This window comes from Diabrotica virgifera, chromosome 7 (genome assembly GCF_917563875.1).
Source record: "Diabrotica virgifera virgifera chromosome 7, PGI_DIABVI_V3a".
Taxonomy (NCBI): domain Eukaryota; kingdom Metazoa; phylum Arthropoda; class Insecta; order Coleoptera; family Chrysomelidae; genus Diabrotica; species Diabrotica virgifera.
The window spans coordinates 61,849,071-61,859,530 of NC_065449.1; positions in this window are offsets into that span (position 1 = coordinate 61,849,071).

Below are 10,460 nucleotides of genomic sequence, written 5' to 3' on the forward strand. Positions count from 1 at the left end.
TTATTTATTAATAACAGATACAAACAGGTTTCCCTACTTACATGTATCCGTATCTGCAATGACAACAGTTTAGTACAACATGCACATAATGTAATAATTCGAGGTAATAGAGACAAAATAGAGACAAAAACGACAGATGTTTACCAGCAAAAACGTCAAAAATAATAAAAAAAAACCTCTCTTTATATTATTCATGCAATAGACGTTTAAATAATTGCAAGTTTATTCCAAATAATTCCAGACAAGTGGTTGTTGTTAAATCGTTGTAAATTTTGCACATTTTATTAAGTGTGCTAGAAGTATTTACAAAAAATAATATGTTTCTTGGACGGGTTCTGTGATCCGGGACATAAAATTGTACTTGCCCCAAAAGATCAGGCGAGTCTATTAAGTGATTACATAGTTTATAGAGAAAAATTAAACAACGTTGAAGTCTTCTTTGCTCTAATTTTTTTATATTAAATTCTTTTCTTAATGGTTGATACGAATCATATTCTGGCGATATTTTATGCTTTTTGTAAAATAAATATTTAATAAACTTGTTTTGAATTGATTCAATTTGTCGAATGTGACCACTATTTAATGAGGTACTCCAGACAATACTCCCAAATTCTAATTTGCTTCTAACAAATGAATTAAAGAGCCGTTTAATTGAGTCGATATTATGAAATTTATATGTTACACGTTTAATCCCATCCCACGTAATAAGTCCCATCATTTTGTATGACTGAGACATAATATTTTGCACATGTAAGTTGAAACTTAAATTATTTACAAACGTAATACCAAGATCCGTCACTTCATTGACCCTATGTAAGTTATTATTTCCCATATTGTACATAAAATAACTAGAGTTTGCCTGACGACTATATGTCATGATCGTACATTGGTTCAAATTAAAATAGAGTTTATTACGTATTGACCAATCATAAATCTCGTTTAAATCGTACTGTAATTGAAAATAATCATCCAAATCTTTAATTTCTCTAAATATTTTTAAATCATCCGCATATAAAAGGCACCGAGATGTAATTAAAGAAGGTAATTCATTCACAAACAGTAAAAATAATAGCGGTCCTAAATTTGAACCTTGTGGTATACCCGATTCCACCAGGAAAACCTCCGATTTATCTCCTTTATATGATACAAATTGCCATCTATCTGTCAAGTATGTTACAAAAAGTTCTAGCAATGAATTGCTTAGCCCAAAGTACAATAATTTTTCTAATAGAATATCATGGTTGACCTTATCGAAGGCTTTGGCGAAATCAGTGTATACCACGTCTACCTGGTTCTTGTTGACTATGACATCATTAATATAATTAGTAAACATTAATAAATTAGCTTCAATAGATTTATTTTTACAAAATCCATATTGTTGTGGGCATATCATTTTCTGTACATGTGCATACAATTTTTCATGTAAGATGTGTTCAAAAATTTTTGCTATACAATTCAAAATTGCAATAGGTCTGTAATTTTTGCAATCATTTCGTGAACCTTTTTTATGGATAGGAGTTACCTTAGTCATTTTAAACAATTTCGGAAAATAATTATTATCTACTATTTTTTGGAAGATAATTATTAGAGGATATGTAAGGTAGTCGCGACATGCTTTAAATATATACCCCGGAATACCATCAGGTCCCGAAGAAAACTTTGGTTTTAATTTTGAAAATGCGTTATGTATATCACGCACTGTAACTTTAGTGAAACTGAGCAAAGGAGAATTATTGTGACTAGAATTAATAAAATTTAAATCGTATGTAGAAGATTTATGGCCATATATAGACTTAAAATAATCAGCAAACTCTTAGGAAATTGTTTTACTGTCAGAAATTATTTCATTGTTTCCATTAATTATATATTCAGTGTCAATACTCGCTTTCTTGTTTCTATTTACCAAATTCCAAAATAAGTTAGGGCTAGTATTGATACTGTTTTCGGCATTTTGTATGTATGACTCATGCGCTTCCCTGATCCTATTTTTTAAAAGTGCTCGCAGTCTTTTATATTCAGTTACATAATAAACCGCTACATTTTGCATACCCCTATGAAACTCTTTCTCCTTTTGCAAACGAATAATGTCTGGAGTAAACCACACAGGAAATTTGTTTATTCTACTCTTAGTTCGAAATCTAGGTACACACACCTCAAATATTTCATAAATTTTATGATAAAAATAGTCAACTGCAATGTCAATATTTGGAATTTGATGAAGAAGAACCTACTTTTCACTAGCTACAACTCTGCTTCTATTGGGTCTACATAACTCAAGAATACATCATTTTTTGTAGTATTTTAAAAGCTGTATTTTTGATAAGAATATTTTTTTCGCTGAAATACTTACTTATTGAGTTATCTCCGAAGACCCGTCCAAAACATGTTTTTTCCTGATAAAAATAAACATATTCACTTGCAAATAACTCGAAAAGTATTGACTTAGGGAAAAAACTCTATAGAACAAAAGTTCCTTAGAATTAGCCATTTTATCCAATTCCGGACTTATTTTGAATGTATATTTTTCACCTTCGAGAGGGTGGTATACATTTTTGTAAAATGGAGGGGATGTAGAATTGTAAACTTTTTCTTATAATATAATAATAGACAATTTCAACTATCTATAATAATAGACAAAGAAGCATAGGGAGACGCAGAATATCGTGGCTGCGCAACCTGATAGAATGGTACGGATGTACATCAACTTTTCAGAGCCGCCGTCTCCAAAGTCCGAATAGCTATGATAATTGCCGACCTCCGTCGGCATTTGAAGAAGAAGAATCAATGAATACCGTAGGTCGCGTCCAGAGTCAGCTGTGGTCACCTATAAATGCCGTAGGTTGGGTATAGCGTTTGTCGATCGCCGGCTACAACATTCCGATAGTTTTCGCTATCAGTCAAGTGTGATATTTCAACTTGTTGATAAACAATTCGACCACAGGCTTAACCTAAAACCAAAAACAGGAACATGATTTGACGATACATTTGCAGCATATATTTGCTTATTTTCAATAAAAACACTTTTAATATAATTGATGGATTCGACCGTTACTTGATGGAAAATCATTTTATCTAACAATAAAACACTGAAAACGTTTGTTTTTTATACTTCCACAAAATTTGTTACAACTATGTGACTACAGCTGTTTCGGCAAAGTGCCTTTCTCAAGTGATTTAGATTACTGTGGGTTTGCCTTTTTAAAGTCTTTAACTTTAAGAGGTTGAGGAGTGGGGAGCTGTTTGTCTCGAATTTTTTATTCAGAATTATATCTGTATTTTTCAATTTATTAATTTCCATAGATTCTAATAAAGATAGCTTAAGGCCTTTATTTTGAATATGAAGAATTTGGAACTGTTCATTAAAAGAATGATTATGATCTAGAAGGTGACAGATCCTGAATTTCCTACAGAAAATTTTGTTTTAGTTAAAAATCTTTTAGACCATAATAGTACAAATACGATCATTGCATCTTAAATTTTACACCTTCTTGAAATTTGCATAAATCAAGACTATTTTGAATTCAATAATCAAATATACACAAACAACAGTGCAGGACTTATTGTGGGTAATCCTCTAAGCCCATTGCTATCAGATATATTTATGAACCAACCAGCTTGAAACAACAATTTCTAAACATCCCGTATTTAAACAGTTCTTATATTGGTGGAGATACGTGGATGATATAATGATATGCTTTACAGAAACTAACAGATAACTTCACCAATTTGTATCATACATTAATTCCCTTCATAGTAATATTAAGTTTACAATAGAAACCGAACAGAATAAATCCATAAACTTTCTAGATGCAACAATTACCAGACTACACAACAAACATGAGTTCTCCGTATATCATAAACCTAATCATACTGACACAACTATACACAATTCATTATCCCATCCTACACAACACAAATTAGCAGCCTGCCATAGCATGATACATAGACTGACAGAAATTCTAATGGCAAAAAATGACTTCGAGATAGAACTGACCGCCATTAAACAAATAGCAGTAAACAATGGCTATAACGAACAAACAATTAAAAAAAATTTAAACAAAAAACTCTATAAGAAAGCCCTGAAATTAGTCTATCCGCCACCATAGAAAGAGCCCAGTACCTTCTGCTTTATCACATATACTGGCAAGATAACAACAAAAATAGTCCGATACATAAAAAAGAAAGAAATAACACCAGCTTTCAGAACTAACAACAACTTAAGCAAATATATTAAGAACAATAAGAGCCGAAAGAGAAAACCACTACAGAGTGGTGTTTACAAACTAATTTGTAGTGACTGTCCGAAAACTTACATCGGTCAAACTGGCAGCACCTTTGACAAACGGATAGCAGAACACAACAGGGCTTTCAAAAATTGAAAAACAGACACTTCTACATACGCAATTCACCTTCTAGATCATAATCATTATTTTAATGAACAGTTTCAGATTATGCATATTCAAAATAAAGGCCTTAAGCTATCTTTATTAGAATCTATGGAAATTAATAAATTAAAAAATACACATATAATTCTGAATGACCAACTCGAGACAAACAGTTCCCCACTCCTCAACCTCTTCAGTTAAAGACTTTAAAAAGGCAAACCCATAGTAATCTAAAGCACTTAAGAAAGGCACTCTGCCGAAACAGCTGTAGTCATATAGTTGTAATAAATTATGTGGAAGTATAGAAAACAAAGGTTTTCAGTGTTTTATTGTTAGATAAAAACACTTTTATTTCTGATTACACGGTTAAATATTTATTTACTGTAGATGTTATGCGACAACCTATATACCAAGAAATAATATAAATGAGAAGTATAAAAACGTCCATTGTAATATCTTAGCCATTTTATCATTTGTTTATTTGTATATTTTTTATCTGGTGCATTATTGTATTTTAACTCCTCGTATTTCACGGAGTATTACCTTATCAGAATGGAAAACAATTTTACGACAAAAGAATTTCCTTTTTCTTTTTTCTTCTCGATTTATTGAATAGATTTGAACCTAAAAAAGCCGGAACGAAACAAATAAAGGCATTACGCTCGGTGGCATGGAAACTCTAGATTTAAATTTCGTACCCAATGTTTTTTATAGAGGTGTGACACCTTTCTACTTTGTTTTCAACATAATGTATGTACATTGGAATAGGACGAGATGTGCTACTCTTATATGTGCTGACACAAACTTAAAACGGAAATTTGCGGAGATTTGTCTGCGGAGAAAATTTAATATCAAATGTTGTATGTGATTATGCAAGGAAAGATTGGTAGGTCAGTAAATGAACGTAACATACTGCGATACTGTGTAATTTTTCGTGTTACTATCATCATCATCATCATCATCATCATTAATCCCGGATATCTTTACTGCTGGATATAGGTCTCCCTCAGTCTTTTCCATGTATTTCTGTTTTGCGTTGTTTGCATAAAATTTTTGTCGATGCGTTTTATATCATCAGACCATCTGGTTGGCGGACGACCTCTACTTCGATATGCTTCTTGTCTTGGTCTCCAGTGTATTATTCGCTGTGTTCATCTGTTCCGACATTCTAGCTATGTGTCCAGCCCAGTCCCGTCCAGGAAAGAATTATGACCCTAAAGTGGATCTGGGCTACCTCGATTGGCGTGAAATTTTAGATTCAGGTAACTCTTACTCTTCACTTGACTTTTGGACTTGTGTCGTTGGTTGCTTTTTCTTGGAGGGGGGAGTTTGAAGGCAACCCTTTCTCGGGGGTGAAAGACAAACGCTTAAAAGTCCGGAAATGGATAAACTAACTAATTCTAAGTAACTTTTGTTTTATAGATATTTTTTAAGCTTTTTTTACAACTTTTAAATATAAAAATTTCAACCTCCGATAAAGTTTTTAAAACTGCATAAGAAATTTTTTCAATTGAAAAAATGGGATCCCTCTTTATAGTAGTACTATAAAATCTTTAACGTTAGCTCTAAAGATAGCCAAGAATGCTGAGCTAGGAAATGAAATAACTTTAAACACTTCAAAACTACTTTTCCTCTTCCCATTCATTCAGTTGTCATAAGTGTGTACAAAACTAGATTTAAATTTCGTACCTAATGTTTTTTATAGAGTTGTGACACTTTTCAATTTTGTTTTCAACATAATGTATGTACATTGGAATCTGACGAGATGGGTTATTCTTATATGTGCTGATACCAAATTTGATTATTGGAGCTGTTGATTCAGAAAATCCAACCAAAAGTTACTTCTTATTCTCCAAGAAGCTGAAGAGTACAAAAATTACAAACACAATATCCAGATTTATAAATTAATACATTCGAAACCGCTTATTAAAATACCGATTATAGGAATATCTCGGTTTAAGTAATATAGTCATTTGAGGTCCAGAAACGTTTCTACTAGCCACTTATGATCGGATATTATATCTCGGTTATAGGAATTCTTTTGCTTGGCACCAAGGCTATTCCAATAAGAGGGTTCCACTGACTGTAAAAAAAAAACACAAGATTTTATTTGCAAGAATCAATTCTCTGTAACAAGTATTATGCTTTCTGAGGCAGTACGGTAGCTTAGTTAGTATGTACATGCTTAGCTAGCGGCTTAACCAGAGTTGCTGAAACTAGAATGTATTGTGGAGTTCCAACGTTGGTCTTTTTGTCTAAAAGTGTGGCCTCCGATGTTCCATTTGAGTTTAGCAATTTTGTCAAGCAAACTCTTTTTATCTGACAGTAATATACATAACATCTCCCTTTATGTTGTGGTTAGTTCATTCATAGTTGCCTTGGTTAGGGTGCAGGTTTGACATTTATATGTCATGATAAGAAGGATGCACTGGTTGAACACTTTGTTTCTCTTATTGTTAAAGTATTGGGGCATTTTACGGCTCTTAAATATCCAACTGAGTTTTTCAAACAATGCACAGACCAGTGTTGATCTTTTAGTGATTTCCGCACTTAGGTTCTGTTTGTTAAGTTTTCAGAATTTGGTCTAGGTAGATATGTTATTGGACTTAGTACTCTCATTGTCATTTATAGTTACATATCTAGAGTCATCTGGGTTTTCATTGTCTTTGCTTTTTTCATATTCTTTTCAGCCAATTTTAAAAAAATGTGAAAACTTTAAATTATTTGTGTCTCTCTGTCTGTCTGTCTGCCTGTCTGTCTGTCTGTCTGTCTGTGAAGACAACTCCTCCATCACTATACGTGGTAGAATGACAAATGAGGTGTCAAATGAAAGCTTATAGTCCGAGGATGGTACTAAAGGTAAGAAATTTGACCTACGCTGTCTGTCCGTCTGTCCGTCCGACCGCGAACATAACTTCTCCGTCATTATACCAGGTAGAATGACAAATGAGGTGTCAAATGAAAGCTTATATTCCAAGGATGTTACTAAAGGTGAGAATTTTGGCCAAGGACTTCCGGTTTTACAAATGCGACCAGAAGTACTGTTATAAAGTCAGTGGAATAGTACAAGTGATATATTATTCGACGCGCTTTCGCAAGACGGGAACAAATATATACTTCTGGTTTCATGTCTGTCTGTTCATTCCAAGGATGGTACTAAAGGTGAGAATTTTGGACAAGAACTTCCGGTTTTACAAATGCGACAAGAAGTACTGTTATAAAGTCAGTGGAATAGTACCAGTGATATATTATTCGACGCGCTTTCGCAAGACGGGAACAAATATATACTTCCGGTTTCATGATTCTCTGTTCATCTGTTTGTAAATCCGCGAATACAACTCATCCGTTATTAATACAGATAGAATGACAAATGAGGTGTCGAATGAAAGCTTATAATCCAAGGATGGTAATAAAGATGAGAAATTTAATATCGGACTTCCGGTTTTAGTGTTGCAACCGTAAGTACCTACTGTTTTAAAGTCGAAAATAGTATAAGCGATATATCATTCGACGTGCCTTATCAAGATGAGAACAAATGTAAAATTCTGGTTTTATACCTTTTCCGGTTAAAAAGTTCTAACCAGAAGGCCATTATAGTCGCAGAAATAGTACATGCAACACATCAATCAAATCGTATTGAGAAGTTGAGTTTGCATCTTTAGCTCCGGTTTTGAAGTCGTTTCTGTTTAAACAATGATGACCCAAAGTTTAGTAAAAATTACTCAAAATTAGTAAAATCGTATATCAATCGACGCAAAGTTACACGCAGAGTCCAAATACCGACTTCCAGTTCTATTTTCGATTACTTTGGGTGAAAATCTAGGACTTACGAAGTCCAATTACTTGTTTATTTTTTGGCTGAAGAACTGGGAGCTGTTTGCGAGTTCCTCCACCATAGTTTATAGTTCTGCGAAGGTGCTCGCCAAGATGTTGTCAGCGAGTTTGAGATAGTTTAACTTGTTGTCATTAACGTTGTTGCCATATGATCAGCAATTTGTAGTTTTAAAAAGGTTTTCTAGGGCTAGATTAAACAACTTTGGCGATGTTACGTCGCCTTATCTAACTGATTTCTTAGGACTCCGCCAACACGGCTCCCGTATTCACACTATTATCAATTAGGTGCCACCGACACGGCTACCGTGTTTACATTTTAACAATTTCAATGACTGTAAAAATGACCACATGAGACAAATATCTGATATTGGTCCGGAGGTAAAAGTGTTAATACGGACGGAATTTGTATTTTCGTCTAGTTTTACTATTAGTAGAGGATACGATATAAGGTCGATCTGCACCTAACTGTTTAATGGATAAAAATCATTGGATGTGTAATTTAGCATGTTAACCAAAAGACTTATCAAAAGCTGATAGAATTAGGTTTGAACTTGAATTGAGGTATTTTATAATTTAAAAAATGATATTTATAATTTTATACTCATGTTTTTGAGCCATGAAAATCGTCATCTTTCGTTCTTTTTTCAGTTTTAAATTGTTTATAACTAGAAACCGATCGACTTTAGAGAAAAATTACGAAAGATCATTTTTGTTTAGAATGATCTAAACAATCTGAAATAGTATCTGCCCCATTTGAAATTTATTTAAATTTATAAAAAAAAGTAATATATTAATTATCAATTAATTATAGTCAGAACAAAATTAGATCGGGCAACCCTTGTTTTTTGAAATTTTTAACATGCTAAATTACATATCCAATAACTTTTATCCATTAAACAGATAGGTGCAGATCGCACCTATCGGGATACCTAATCCCGAATAAAATACGTGCCTCCTAGTGGCGGGATACGGGCAAAAATACATTGGCTTAGAGGGCAGTCCTCACAGTAGGGATCCTGGCCTATACAGAAAAATGCAGGCGGGTGTGAGGTAATACTGCACTTTGGTTGCATTGGTGGTGTATTGGCTAAACGTGCAGAGCAGGGTATGGTGCTGATAGAAAAGGCATTCAGGCATTAAATATAAAAAAAAAATATTTTCAGGCCATACTGAAATGATGGCATCTCCTGAGATAAAATATTCCGAAAGTAAAATGAGCCTCCGTTCTAATCTCGGGGTAAGGACTATCTCAGGGGGAACACCATTACAGGTTAGAAAAATCAAGATAAGTTCTTGGAATCTTGGTAGTCTTACAGGTAAGAGTCTGGAGTTAGTGGATGCGCTCAAACGAAGAAGAGTTTAAATTGCTTGTATTCAAGAAACTAGGTGGAAAGGACAAAGGGCGAAAGGACTAGGTGAAGGATACAAATTGTGGTATGTAGGGAGTAGTAACACTAGAAATGGAGTTGGTATAATTGCTGATAGTAAAATGAAAGATAACGTAGTAGAAGTTGTAAGAACGAGTGATACAATGATGTCAGTGAAATTAGTAATTGATTAAGAGGTATTGAATGTTGTGTGTGTGTGTATGCTCCTCAAACAGGTCTGGATGAGAATGAAATAAGAGTTTTCTATGACCAATTAGGAGACGTACACCGAGAGAACAATTTCTTTTTTCCTAAAACACCGATTTCTTTGAGCAATATTTCTTAAAAGTTAACATATCCTATTAACTTGAAACATACCGGTTCACATATGAAGAAACGAGTTTTTTAAACACAACTCAATAATTTCTTACAGATAATTTCTTCAATACTAAGAAATGCATTAATGGGTACATTTAATTTTCTTATCCTAAAGTTTTTATTTCTTAAATTGAAAACTACAAATATTTTGTAGTATAAGAAATATAATGTTAAGTTAATCCATATTTATATTTGTGAACAAGAAATTTTCTTGCAGTCAAATAAATATTTTAAACCACAAGAAATAATTCTTCAGAAATACCCTCTGTAGTAACTGTGGTTATAAAATAAAAACTTTGTCATTAATGCCGAAATGTTACTTGCAAAGAAATTTTCTTCCACAAAAGAATTGCGCAGATTAACTATTTATGATTTAGTCGTCAGTGTTTGTCAAGATGGCGTGATATGTTCATGTTCATATAGATGGATTTTTGATTTATTGGTATTCTTTAAAAATTAACGGATATTTTTAAGGTACGTAAATATATAGGTATTA